The following is a 15,201-nucleotide window of genomic DNA, read 5'->3' as shown; positions in this document are numbered from 1 at the left end:
ACTGCCAGGTATTAGTTTAATTTGATTAATGTACACAATGGGTTGGATAACCTCAACGATATTTCATCTTGTGCTAAGGAAGACAATCATGTGGTTAAGATGTGAGCTGTCCTTGCAGAATGGAGAATGCAAGACTATGCTGCCTTTGTTGCTTCTTTTTAAAACTTGAGGTAGAGTTATTGGAATGCAATAGAATTAACGCATAAAAATTTAACATGTTAGGAAGGAAGTGATTTTAGCAATACCATTAGCTACTCCATTATGAATCTTACAAAGTACAAACTGAAGGAAATGTAACAAGTGGTCACCAGGTAAACCAGTGATTCAGAAATAGCCCTATTCATTGACCTTATTACCCGTACCACTCTTATATCTGGATGTGGAATTTTCAGAAACTGGAAATCACTAGATGTGGAGAAATCTACCCAGTTACATGTTACATTTGGTATTTTAATATAACAAATGTTGTGTTTGGGTTATCATTTGTATTAGTATTTCTTGGATGTTAATTGTCAATCTTTCAAGACCTTATTGTCTGCTGAAAATGTTTCCCAAGTGTCTGATTACAATAACACAAAAGCAAAGAAATGTGGTATAAACTTTCAGAACAAACTCACCAAGCTGCACATTTTCACCTGTGTAATTAAATATGAAGTGTCCAAATTTGTGTTTCTGAGACTGTGAATCTCTCCAGGAGTGGAACTGCGAGACTTTATGAAATCATTTCAAGACTGGGAATATTTATTTCATTTGTCTTTTCCAAACAGGTCATATGGCCATAACACTCTACACTTAAGAAAATACATTATTTTCTCTTTCACCATTTGATCAGATTCTCACATAAATCTCAGACTTATACAAGAGGCAAGCTAAAATCTTAAGAGGTTAATAACTTTACATTCTTTTACTCAAAAGGGTTGTTTCCAGGCTCTATACTTTCATTTATTCAATGAACGTTTATTAACTCCTTTTATGTCAAGTACTCTGCTAGATCCTGGAAGTAATGAAATAAAAAGTGCGGAGGCTTAGTCTTATGGTGATGTGGTCACATAAACAAATGTGATAGGGCATTTTGGTAGTATCCTATAAGTTACTTTTATGCATAAACCTAATTTCTGAGAAAAACTGAAGCTTATTTTACCCAAGTCACATCCTCATACAGAAAAGCCTGGTCTGAGGTAGACACTTTGGTGTCTAAAGAGAAACAGTCATGAGAATGAAACACAATAGCTTAAACGGGTTTATTTTACTTCCTAGAAAATTAATTATTAAAATGGTCCCATTTGTATTTATAATTGTGGACAAGAGCTTTGCATGAAAAAATATGCTATCTAAACTTGGGCTAATGTGGAAAAAAACTGAAGATCACAGAGAAATCAGTGTTTGTGGAATGACTTGAAGACTCATTGTGACCCTTCTTTATTCTGATAGAGATGACAATGTCTAGACTTTGGATAAGTTTTCAAACAAAGATAAATGTCACAAGTTGACTAACTAAACAAATGGCCTGGACAAACAAATGGAAGAACAGTGTTTGTATTATTTTCATAATTATAATGAATATTTCACCCCCAAACAAAATAAAATCCTCACATGTTGTAGTATAAATTTATTTAAAATTTAAATATTTAAATTTTTGAAAAAATTTCATTTTAAATTCTAACAAAAGACAGTTTTAGGAAGTTAAAATATTATATAAAAATCACTTTTGTGAACTCATGAAAGCATTTTTTTTACTTGCCAGTCACTAGGAGACTTCAGAATTTCCATGCTGGAATGCTTACTTGCTGTGGCTTGCTGAGAAGTGGGTGGGAAAGAAGTACAGAATTTGCTTGCAGTTGTGTGATAAGGAAGGTGCATTCTGTTTCTTTCACTCTGAGGTTTCTGTGTACTTTTATAGACTAAGGAGATCTGAAGTCCCCTTTAATTTAGTTCTTAGTGTTGTCCTGAGGTAACCAGGGTTAAAAACTCCATGCTTACATGCTTACACATAAACACACACACATGAGGTTTTTGTTATTTGCTTTCACAGGACAAGGTCTATATTCTGTGTATCATCATCTGTTTAAATATTAATGAAAGGGCACCCCTCCAGCATTATCACCAATGTCTACCTTATACTTTTAAGGAGTTGGCTAGCATTTTGTTGATTCATCCTAATTGTAGACATTCCATCTCATCTAGTGCTCTACTGTGACAAAGAGTTGTGACAAACATCTGCAGACATTTATGTCAGATATGCATGCTTTCTAGTTATAGAGGTACTATTGTTAGTTCCAAAGCATTCATAGTTTAAAATTCAGTTTTAATGAATATGTCTAGGTTAGTTCTTCCAATTTGCATCAACTCAAATTAACCAGCAGTATGCATGGAGTCCTCACCATCTTTGAACGCTATTGTCTTCAATTCCTTAAATTTACATTTTGGTTTTCTAAGGTAATATTTTTTCCTTGGATTTTTTTTAGCATAAGAAATTTAACTTCATAAAACATATTTTTCTTTTAAAGTGCTATTGGTACCAAACCCTCACCTCAAATCAGTACCTCTTTTTAGACATCTTTTTTTGGGGGGGGGACTTCCAAATTTAATTCATCTTAAAGACACTAAAGACTGTGTTTTAGTTCTACAGATCTGAAGTGACTTAAGAACTATTTCTGCATCCTGCCCCTGAATTTTTCATTTCATTAACCAAGGTAGGGAGGTTGTTACATCTTAAATGTTCAGGAACCTGTCACTTTCTAGGATTCTGGGAGAAGTACACACACTTTGAATAATGAGATTGTTCCATAAGATTACATTTTCCAAAAGCATTTCGAAGCACTTTTATGACTTGCTTTATAGGCCTCATTACCCAACATGGAGGTGAACAGGTTCATAATCTCACATATCATAAAAGTAGAAAAAAATTCAGTGCAATTAAACTCTTTCGAATCTCATGTTACTGAATTACTGCTTTTCCATTCAGACTTAGGCCTCTATCGGCAATTGGTGTAACTATGCATATGGGAGACCCAGAACCTTCCAGGTTGAATGAATGAATGCTTTCTCAACCTTCACTCAGAAAAGAAACCTCTCAAGATTGTTTCACTATGGGTTCTAGTACATGGAGGATTCCATCACATTCTCTTATGAACCTGTCCACACATAGGATTTTTTAAAATTAAATTTATTTATTTACTTTACATTCCTATCTCAGTTTCCCCTACCTCCTTTCCTCCCACTCATTCCTCTCATCTCTTCCCACCATTCACTCCTCCTCTTTTATGTTCAGAAAGAGGCAGGCCTCCCCCTGGATATCAACAAAACTGTATATCAAGTTGTAGTAAGACTAAGCACCTCCCCTTGTATTAAGACTGGGCAAGGTGACCCACTGTGAGGAATAGGTTCCCAAGAGCCAGCCAAAGCACTAGGGACAGTCCCTGCTCCCACTGTTAGGAGTCCCACAAGAAGACTAAGCTATACAACCATAACAGATATGCAGAAGGCCTATTTCAGTCCCACATAGGTTCCCTGGTTGTCGGTTCAGACCCTGTGAGCTCCTATGAGTTCAGGTTAATTGATTCTGTAGGTTTTCTTGTGATTTCGCTGACCCCTCTGGCAGGTACAGTCCTTCCTCTCTTCAACAGGATTCCCTCATGTTTGGCTGTGGATCTCTGCATCTGTTTCCATCAGTTGCTAGATGAAGCCTCTCTGATAATTAGTGTTCTCAAGTATCTATGAGTATAGAAGAATATTGTTAGTTATAATTACATTGAACTTTTTTTTTATCCCCAATCTTGTTTGGTTCTGTCTTAGATATCTGGGCCATCCAGCTTCTGGATCCTGGCATTCCAAGCAGTGTAATGGATGGGGCTCACTCTTGTGACATGGATCTCAGGCTGGACCAGTCATTGGTTAGCCACTCCCACAATCTGTGCCACCCTTACCCCAGCACATCCCATAGTCAGGGAAGTCTGTATATTGAAGGTTATGTGGCTGGTTGGTTTTCCAATCTCTCCACTGGAAGTTTTGCCTGGTCACAGGAGATGGCCAGTTCAGGCTATGTATCCACTATTGCTAGGAGTCTAAGCTGGGGTCATCCTTGTAGATTACTTGGAATTTCACTTGCACCAGAAACCTGACCCTGAAATGCTCCCTTTTATATTTATCTCTTTCAGTACTCTCTCCCTCCACTGGTCCCCATGTTCCCATCCCCACCTGCTCTAGGGCCACTCACAAAATATCTCCTATTTCCCCTTCCTAGGGAGAACCACACATTTCCTCCTATTGAGCTCTCTTTGTTACCTAGTCTAACTTGGTTTGTGGATTATAGGATGCTTATCCTTTCCTTAAATACTAATATCCATTTATGAGTGAGTCCACATCATATTTCTTTCTGGGTCTGGGTTACCTCACTTGGGATGATTTTTTTTCGAGCTACATTAATTTGCCTTCAAATTTCATGATGTCATTGTTTTTAACAGATGAGTAATACTCCATTGTGTAAATGTACCACATTTTCTTTATCCATTCTTTGGTTGAGGGGAATCTAGGTTGTTTCTAAGTTCTGGCTATTAGGAATAATGCTGCTATGAACATAAATGAGCAAGTATCCTTTTGGTATGATGGAGCATTCTTTGGGTTGTAGATTGATTCCCAATTTTCTGGGAAACCACCATATTGATTTCTATAGTGGCTGTATAAGTTTGTACTCCCACCAGAAGTGGAAGAGGGTTCCCCTTGCTCCACAACCTTTCCAGCATAAGCTGTCATTTGTATTTTTTTCTTATTCATTCTGACAGGTGTAAGATGGAATCTTAGAGTTATTTTGATTTGCATTTTCCCCATGGCTAAGGAGGTTGAGCAATTTTTTTAAATGTATCTCGACCATTTGAGATTCTTCTGTTGAGTGTTCTCTCTTCTGTACTCCGTTTTTTAATTGGAGTCTATTTCATGTCTATTTTCTTGAGTTCTTTATATATTTTAGAGATTAGCCCTTTGTCAGATGTGGGGTTGCTGATGATCTCTTCCCATTCTGTAGGCTGCCGTTTTGTTTTATTGACAGTATCTTTGCCTTACAGAAGCTTCTCAGTTTCATGAGGTTCCATTTATTAATTGTTGAACTCCGTGTATGTGCTACTAGTATTGTAGTCTGAAAGCTGTCTCCTGTGCCAGTGTGCTCAAGGTTACTTCCCCTCTTTCTCTTCTATCAGGTTAGTGTAACTGGATTTATATTGAGGTCTTTGATCCACTTGGGCTGAGTTTGGTGAAGGGTGATGGATATGGACTTATTGTATTCCTCTACATGCTGACATCCAGTTATGCCAGCAATGTTGGAGATGCTTTTTTTCATTGTATAATTTTGGCTTTGTAGAAAATCAGGTGTGTGGATTTATGTCTGGGTCTTCAATTAGAGTCTGTTTTTATACCAATACCATGATGTTTTTATTACTATAGCTCTTTAGTATATCTAGAGTCCTGATTTCTCTAAGACATTTTATCATGAAGGGGTGCTGGATCTTGTCAAAGGGTTTTCAGCAACTAATTAGATGATCACACACATAGGATTTTTAATAGATTAATAACACCTTCAAGGGAAGTATTTGCTGAAAGGTTTTAGAACTCCTTCCCCAACAGATGAAAGGTTTGTATAGATGTTTTAGTAATAGGACTCTATTCTTGAGGTAGCTAGTTGTGGGGCAGGGGAGGAGTATGTTTCATTCAGGGTACTACCATTTCTAAAGGACTGATCAAATATTTGTTATACAGAACAGAGTAAAAATGCTTGGGAACAATAATGTGTGGGAGGTTGTGGACTTAGCAAAGTTTGGCTTGAAGGATCTGCCTCCATGTATCAGCTGACTTTATTGGAAGGCAGATTTTACTCCCTGGAAGCACCTTTACTGCTATTTAAACAGACTCCTCAAGTTCATAGCTCTTCACAAAGGTGGGCACTTGTATATGAGTGTTATATTCCCTCACAGTCTTCAGAGACACTCATTCATTCAAGCACATTTATTGATCACAATATACCATCCAGGGAGTACAATGGTGAATGAGGCAGAATATTTCTGTACTTATTTGTTAAGAGAAGCTTTTTCCTTGCTAGCCGCTTTGGTTTATCCCCTGCCAGTTGCCTGGGCTCTGCTGTATTGTAGTCTCCAAATAAACACACAAGACGCTGTATTAATTATGAAGCTGTTGGCCTTGCTTGTCTCTTACTGGCTAGCTCTGCTTTAAGTAATTACCCCATAATTGTTAATCTAAGTATGTCTCTTACCGGAGAATAGTTCCGGGCTCCTACCCCATGGCGGTTACATGTTGACTCTCCTGTGTTTCTCCTTCCCAGAATCCTCCTGGATTCCTAGCCCCACCTATCTAGATTCCTATTGGCCAGCAGTGCTTTATTGACATATACACAGGACTTCCCCAACACTTATTGGTTTGTAGTTTAGCAGAAAGGATAGCTACATTGCTGGCTGTTATGAGAGTTGTGAAAAGAATACTGACTTGGAGGTGCTTTGTGTGTGCATGTGTGGGTGCATGCTTGTGTGTGTGTGTGTGTGTGTGTGTGTGTGTGCATGTGAGTGCATTGCCCACAGTGGCAAGAAAAAGGTGTCAGTTTGTTGGTGCCAGAGTTACAGGTGGTTGTGATCCACCTGACATGGGTGCTGGGAACCAAACTCCAGTTTTCTATGGAGTTCATGTCTTTAACATCTGAACTGTCTTCCTGTCCCCTAAAATGAATTTCTTGATGACAAGCTAGTAGACTTACAGTAAGTATGAAAACTTTAGGCTCATTAACTTCATTAATTTTATGCTGTGTTACCTAATCTTTCTACATGCCCAGATGAGATGCTATGCTATTATCACATAAAATGTCCATTGTTCTGTCCATTGTTCTTGCTTTCACTATTTTTTTTTGGTCTATCAGAATGGAGTTACTGTGAGGTGACCAAATCTGTGCTTGTCTCTATTGTTGCACAAGAGCCTGCCTTAAATAAATGCTCACTTTTTTTGACCTTCTGAGACAGTCATACTCAGGGTTTTGCTATCTCTGCCTCCTAACTGCTAGGATTGCAGGTGTTTATTGCCATGTGTCACCCCAATATTGAAAAAGTGGTTCAGTATGTGTAAAGATTCAGATTTAAGGAATTTTAATTAAAGGTCTGAACTTTCAATACTTCTTGTGCTCTGCTTTTCTGTGATCTAAATTTAATAGTAGTGGAGAACAGAGAAGGGTAGAGAGAAAGAGGATCAAGTGACAATACATAACAATACATTCAAAGCAATTTTTTTTCACGTATATGGTTTCAGGGATAACCACTCTGCATTGGATAATCAATAAGAGGCCTTATCCCTGGAAGAATCTAATCTCCTCCCATCAGTCAATAGATGCATGCAGCTTTTTTGTGTCTAGGGGTTGGACACTGAGATGTTTCCCTGCTTCCATGTTAATGTGTTCATTGGTATTGTCATTATTTCAGTTTTGTTTACTAAGACTTTTGCAGCAGCCTTCCTGGTATTCTGACTCTTAGAATCTTTACCTCACCTCTTCTGTGATGTTCCCAGAGCAGGAGTATGATGCAGATATATCTACTGGGGCTGGACTCCTCATGATTCATTCATCTCGGTACTGTGTCCAGTTGTGTTTTCTGTATGGTCTCTATTTGCTGCAAAGAGAGTCTTCTTTAATGTAGGGTGGTAGCCACACTTATCTGTGGATATAAGGATAAGTTTACAATGTAGTGAGAAACTTTGGTCTAGCAAAGTGGTAGCAGGAGAGTCTTTTCTACAGTTCATGACTTTACTAGCTCTGGGAAACTAGCTAGCTTTTCAGTACCACGCATGCTTTTCCTCTTGTTTAGTAGTCCATATACATTTAACTAGTTAGACGGCTCTTAGTCACCACCAAGTTGTGAGTGCCACTTATTGCATCTTTGCGGCTATCTTGCTATGCTGGTTGTTGTCGGGGCTCATAGGTATTGCAGTTGGGTAGGGCTGTTAAAAGGAGTTCCATACTTGGCAGCTTGTATAGTTACCTAAAATCATACATAATACATTTAAGTGTAGGTGAGTACGTATATGTGTACTTATGTATAACTTAAAGGAAGTTAAGCCAATTGAGCTGACAATGCTCCCCACAAGATCCATACATTAACAAAACCCCCATACTAGGCAGGAGAAACCTCCTTTTGAATGGTTGGAAAACATTATAGATCCCTAAACAATATAAACTATTGGTATAAGCCTTGGCTTGTATACCTCTGGATCTCAGTTTTTGGGGATGGGCCCTTATTGAAGACACTACACACACCTACAGGACTTTGAATGACTGGAACTGTATTTGACTTGGTGGCTATTTAGTTTCCAAGCACAGGTCTAGGAATCTAGATGAAAGAAACATCCAAGTAGGGTTTCTTCCAAGCTGAACATAAACCCTTTCTTTCCTTCATCCCATAGTTGCTCTTCAGTCATCTTTAGTCTTGCCCGTTACTGGACAATTATTGCAGCTCTCACCTGCTCCCTGCCTTGCTTTGCAAGCTTTCTCTGGTCCATTCTTTTCCTGAAAGAGGTACAGTTATCATACTACAAACATTGTATACTCAAAGTGAACACACTGACATGCTTTGATGAATGAATTGCTGTTGTAAAACCATAACCTCAGTCAAGACAGTAGATGAGTCTGCCACCCATGATGTTTTCAGACCCACCCACCTTTCCTTATGTCTCCCTGTGCATGGTTACCCCACCTCTTCCCGGTTCCTGCTAAGTTCTGAGCCTTACTGTTGCTAACAATCAGCTTGCATTTTCTAGGGATTTATGTACATAGGGGTCATACAATTCAACCCTTTCTTTGGATCTGGCTTCCCCCATTCAGTGTAATTATTTTGAGATTCATTCATGTTGTCACATATGTATCACTCCTTGATTTTTTTAAAGATTGTATATATGTTATGTATGTGTTCGTTTGTGCCTGAGTGAGTTTAAGGACACCAAACATGTGCAGGAGCCTTAGAGGCCAGAAGGTGGCAGTGACCACTGTAACTGGAGTTACAGGTGAGTGGATGTAAGAGGGCATCTGAATGCTGGGAATAGAACCCAGGTCCTTCATAAGATCATATGTGTTCTTAACAGATGAGTCATCTCTCCAACCCCATCAATCATTATTTTTAAAACTACTGACAGAATCATTATTTTTATTTAAAATAAACACAATATCCCTCCACCTCTCAATCCACCCAACCCCCCCCTTTTTTGCTTGCTCTCATTAGAAAACAAACAGGGTGGGTGGTGATGACACATCCCTCTAATCCCAGCATTTGGGAGGCAAGAGGCAGATGGATCTCTGAGTTAAAGGGTAGCCTGATCTACAGAGTGAGTTCCAGGACAGCCAGGGTTACAGAGAGAAACCCTGTCTTGAAAAACCAAAAGCCAAACCAAACCAAACCAAAACAAAAACCCTCCAAAATACCATTGAATTTGTTTTGTTTTGGCCATCTACTGCTATAAACAGGTTTGCCCTTACGTGTGGTTTGTATACCCAATGATATTCCATTGGAGGAAACTAAATTTTCCTTTGTGGGTGGTTGTAAGGTGGAGATAGCTTCTGGGTTAGGGATGGGGACTGGTGTCCACTTCCCCTCTCAGCCTTGGGACCCCATCTAACTTAGAACTGTGAAGGCCCCGTGCATGCTGCCACTGTTTCTGTGAGTTCAAATGCATGGCACAGACTCACAACGCTTGTTTATCTGTTTGTCTGCTGATGCTAATTTGATTTCTTGATTGTTACAAATAAAACTTGTGTAGACATGTTTAAACAAGATGATCTCATAGTGCCCTAACCCTACCTGCTGAACTGCTGACTACTGAAGGATTTTGGAGGAGAGGCAGTCACTGTCTTTAGATGTGTGTCCACTAGTGAGCCCACCAAGCTCCACTGGATAGCTCCACAATTGTGGTCACACACATGGCATTTGTTAAACTCAATGGGTCGAAAAACAAAAAGGACACAAGCATGGGCAAAGGACCTATGGGGAGACAGTGGTTTTAACAGGACTGGGAAGCAGGGATAAGAGGATAGAGGAGCCAGAGTAACCACAATGCATTATATGCACATGTGAAAAATCATCAAATGACAAATTATTTAAAAAGTTAAATGTATGCTTTCACTTATCTTGAGAGTGTATGTAGATATAGATTGGCTAACTCAAATGAAAGAAATACATTTATGCTTTAGGAAACTGCCAGACTGCTTTACAAAGTGGTTGTATCATTTTCCATAGCCACAAGCAAGGCAGCAACTCTTTAAAAATCAGTCTTTTCTTTACAGATCTTACCTGGTGAATGTGTTACTACCATTTTAATTTTCATTTCTCTAGTGGTCATCTGTCCATGTGTTGAATTTCTTTTTTCAGTGTGTGTGTGTGTGTGTGTGTGTGTGTGTGTGTGTGTGTGTGGTGTGGGAGATGGAAACCAGGTCTAGTGGTCTAGTGCATGACTGGCAAAGCTCTCTGCCTTTGAGCCCCAATCCAACTCTGTGTACTTACTTTCCTTTTGGAATCTGTTAAAGATCTTTGTAAAATGGGCTTTTCTCTTATTGAGAATGACCTTTTATTTAACTAGCATTCTGACTATATATTCTTAGATATACAGTTGGACATACTATTCATAAATTTTTTATCACAGGTCTATACTTTAAAAGCACAATGAAGCCCACTTCCTCAATATTTTTCTTTTGTGAACCACATTTTTGGTGTTTGGTGCCTAAGAAATCTTTGCTTAATGCAATTCTATTAAGATTTTCTCTCACATCCTTGTCTTAAGCAGCAGAGGGCTTCCCCGAATTCTTTGTTTAAATGTTACCTGTGCTCTTTTGAAAGGAAGCATGTGACTGTGTCGTTGCCATTCTGTGGCTTCCAATCATGACATTTGAAGGTCTTTGCAAATTTGCTTTTTCCATCAATTTTCCCAGTCCCCTTCCCTGCTTTGTAGCTGTGGGTTGAGCACAGGGTATTGTACCTGCTGTGTAAGTGCTCTACCACTGAGCTAAAGCTCCAATCTCCCAATGCCCAATGCTTTTGTTTGTTTGCTTTTCTGTTTTTCTTTTTAGTTTTTATGTTTTATTTTATATGCAGTGTCATTCAGCTTGCATGCATGTCTATGTATCACATGTGTGCCTCATGTCCTCAAAGGCTAGAAGATTACAAGTGATTTCGATCTGCCATTTGGGAGCTGAGGATTGAACCTGGGTCTTCTAGAAGAGCAGACAGTGCTCTTTATTTTTTATTTTTTTGAGACAGGGTTTATCTGTATTGTTTTGGAGGCTGCTCTGTAGACCAGGCCAGCCTCTAACTCACAGAGATCTGCCTGCCTCTGCCTCCCGAGTGCTGGGATTAAAGGCATGTGTCACCAATGCCCGACTTGCAGTCAGTGCTCTTAACCTTTGAACCAGCTATCCAGGTCCACAATGTTTTTGTTTTTAATTTTGATTCTAATTTCTTTTCCCAATTTTTCAGCTGTATTGAATTTTGCTTTACCCAAGCATTTTTTCCATTCGGAGTATTTTTGTCTGCCATTTCCTCTCCTCTAATCTTTCAGGATTAAGAACTACCGTGTCTTAAGCTTTCATGACCTTTCTTTGTTGCTCTGATAGATCTGTCCTGTTTTTGCATTCACAGTAACCTTGTATTTGCTTCCATTGTATACTTGATCACACAGTTAAGATTCTGAGATTGTACTTCTCCCTGTTCCTCAGTCTATGAGAACAGAAAGGAGAGCTCTAATTTTTTTGTCTCCTTATTGTGAAACACGATGTTGGGAACACAGTGAATATTCAATTAATTGCCTAATAGATGAGCAGAGCTGGAGTGGTGAGATTAGCACACCAGGTCAGCAGAGCTTTACAGAGGGCGAGGGCTTGCTGCAGGGCCCTGACACCACAGCTGCACAGTAGAATTAATCAAAAAATTCCAAGAATCCCTCAGTCCTTAGACACTAAGCAAATTAAGCCAGAATCTCAAAGAATGTACCCTAAACATGAACACATTTAAAACCTTCCCATGTTGACTTAAATATGTAAACCAAGTTGAACAATAATTTTAATTTACTAGTTTTTGTTTTATTTATTTAATTTGCATATGTTTGTGACACCATGTAGCCAGGAAGTCCTGGGTGACCTGGAAGTTTCTATGTAGAACAGATTGGACTCTTCCCATTCTAGAATCTATTTACTTCTTTTGGTCTCTGTCAATTTCAGTTTTCTGGAAATTTCGCATAAATGGAATTGCATGATATGCAATCTATTGCTAAGTTGCATCCATGTTGTATGTATGCTTTCCTGTCTGTCTATTTTGCCAGTGCTGTCATGTTTTAATTATTATAGCTGTGAAGAATTTTAAACCTGCTTTGAACTGTTTTTCTTATCAATACTGCTTTGGTTAATCAGAATCTTCTGTGGCTCTGTGTGAAGTTAGGAGTTGGTCTTTATATATATATAGATATATATCTGTTGAAAATACTATTGGACTTGGTAAGAGTTGTGCTTTCTTTAGGTGTTTTTGACATTTAAACAATGTTGTTTTTTCCTATTCATTAATCTGGAGTATCTTTCTATTCACTTCTGCCTTTCATCTATGTTTTATGATTTTCAGGGTGCAAATCTTTCATCACTCTGACTTAATTTATTCTTCATGATTTTATTAGTTTTGAGGATACTAGAAGCAGCATTGTTTTCCTTTTTGGTTTGGTTGTTTTTGTTAGAAAGAAATTCAAGTGATTTTTGAATATTGGTTTTGTATCCTGAAATTTTACTAATGTTAGCTCTAATATGTTTTCTTTTGTCTGTAATGACTTTAGGGTTGTCTATATATAGAGTCTTGGTATGTACAAACAAGGATGATTTTACTTCTTTCCTAGTTAGATTTTCTTCTTTTGCATTTGGATGACTTGGATTCTTTTATTTTTCTAGAGTGATTGCTCATATTACTAATTTACATTCCCATCAAGACCATGAAGAGTTTTCTTTCTCCACATCTTTGCCTATACTTACTGTCTTTTCCCTGTTTAATAGTTTTAGAGTTTAACTAAGACATGAAGCCTCTTGGAACCTGTCAATTACAATTCAGATATTTCCACCCTGGAGCTGCCTCCCACAGAGGTTTCTGCTTGTGGTTCTGTTCAGGTAATTTTGTGATGTCTCTGTTCATTTGTGTGTCATCTTCAGGCAATGCTTTGTCTTACTACTTTAGCTGTTCTACAGATCTAAAAGAAATGTTGATTTTTTCAGCCAAATTAGCCTTTTACTTAGTGTTTGAGCAACAACTTTAAAATGCCTTTAGAAATCCCTAGTATGATTTCAGAAAAAGGGGGCATTTAAGATCTTTTTTTTGGAGGGGATTCTTTTGGAGGCTCCCAATCACCTGCTCTGCATTATTCTCCAACACTGTACTTGTTATTCATAAAAGGTTTTAAGACAAATTCAGCAGTGGTCCCTTCACCCGGACATGCCCACTTAAGAATTCAATGCAGCCAAACATGCTTCACGAACATGCTTTTATCTATCTTTATGAGTATTCACATCTGGCTTCTCTTTATGATTCCCAGACAATTGTATAAGAGCAAGAGTTTATGTGCATGTCAACAGAAGAAAAAGAAAAAAAAGTTGACTTCATGTTATTACATTTATTAAGATAAATTCATCTGCATTTTTATTTTTAAAGCTTTTACTAAAGCTGAATCTGCAAATGTATGTGTAGAACAGGGTGTTCTACCATTCATGTTTCCTGTACAAAAAGTAAAGAGAGCAAAATCTAAGGATGTTTTGCATCCTTCCTTAGTTTCACTTTCATCTAGTGCCTTCTGGATAGGAAAGAAATGGTAGACTATGAATGTATTTAATTGTGTTCTATGTAGTGGCAAATAATACATGTTTGACATTAAACATGTGGAAGAGAAGCTAGGACAACATTAATGAGTATTATTCCCCAAAATTTCATGGGGCCTGTTTTTTTCAGTGGTGAATTTTATTTTTTATTTAAATGTTTTCATTCAATAAATTTTGATCATATTCTTTCTTCTCCCTCAAATCCCCCAGATCCTCCCCTATCACCCATCCAACTTCTTGTTCCTACTTTCTTTGAGTGCTGAATTATAAAAGATTTGTTGGCATTTTTAATATTGTTCTATCTTGTATTCACTGATAACTGATACCTCTTTTTATAAACTTTATTAAAATTAGGAACAATCTTATTTTACATATCAATCCCAGTTCTCTCTTCCTCCCATGCTCCCTACTGACCCCACATCCCATCACCCATCCACTCCCCAGGGAGGGTGAGACCTTCCGTGAGGGAATCATCAAAATCTGTTAAGTCATTTGGGGCAGGGCCTAGGCCCTCCCTTGGGTATCTAGGCTAAGAGAGTATCCCTCAAGGAAAATGGGCTCCCGAAGCCCATTTGTGCACTAGGGATACATCCTGGTGATAACTGATATCTTGATTATGTATCCTGTCATAATAGGAAAACTTGGCTGTTATGGTGACCTATTTAAAAATCCTCTCTTTGCTACATTCTAATTTGACCAAAACCTTTTTGTCATTTGCAAAATGGTGACATCTACCTAATGGTACAGTAAAGATCAGTGATGATTAGCAAGAATCTAACTAACCATGTGGACCAGGCTTGGCTTGGCTGTGTGCTAGCTGAGTCAAACAGTGATTGGTGTAGTTATGACAAGCATCTATTAAAGTCCACATATGGTTGCTCAATTTAGATAAGCCTGAACTGAAAATGAGTGATGAAAAGATTCCCATGCTTTGAATAATAGCAAAATTCTATGGTGATTTTATTGGTGTTGACTAAGACAATATCAATTTTCATTCATGTTTTGTTATGATCCATTAACTAGAGGTACTTGTCTGAATGAACTTTTGTCATCTGTGTCACACACATAAAAGTGCCAGAATAAAGTGCAATCTGTAGATCATGATAAGGACTTTTCACTCACTTGATGTGCATTCGTAAAAGCCTTCATAGGGTCTGAGAGTAGCACTGTTAGGCAGCTCCATTATTTTGAATATCATGGAACACACTTGTCTGAACTCAGATGGCTACTTCATCGGACGATTTAATCTGCAGCAATGCAGTGTGAAAATTGAATCATCTTCAAGGGGATCTGAGCATCATTTTACAGAAACATTAAGAATATTTTCTCTTGGGCTG

This window comes from Mesocricetus auratus, unplaced genomic scaffold (genome assembly GCF_017639785.1).
Source record: "Mesocricetus auratus isolate SY011 unplaced genomic scaffold, BCM_Maur_2.0 Super-Scaffold_6730, whole genome shotgun sequence".
Classification (NCBI taxonomy): domain Eukaryota; kingdom Metazoa; phylum Chordata; class Mammalia; order Rodentia; family Cricetidae; genus Mesocricetus; species Mesocricetus auratus.
This window is presented reverse-complemented; position numbering follows the sequence as displayed.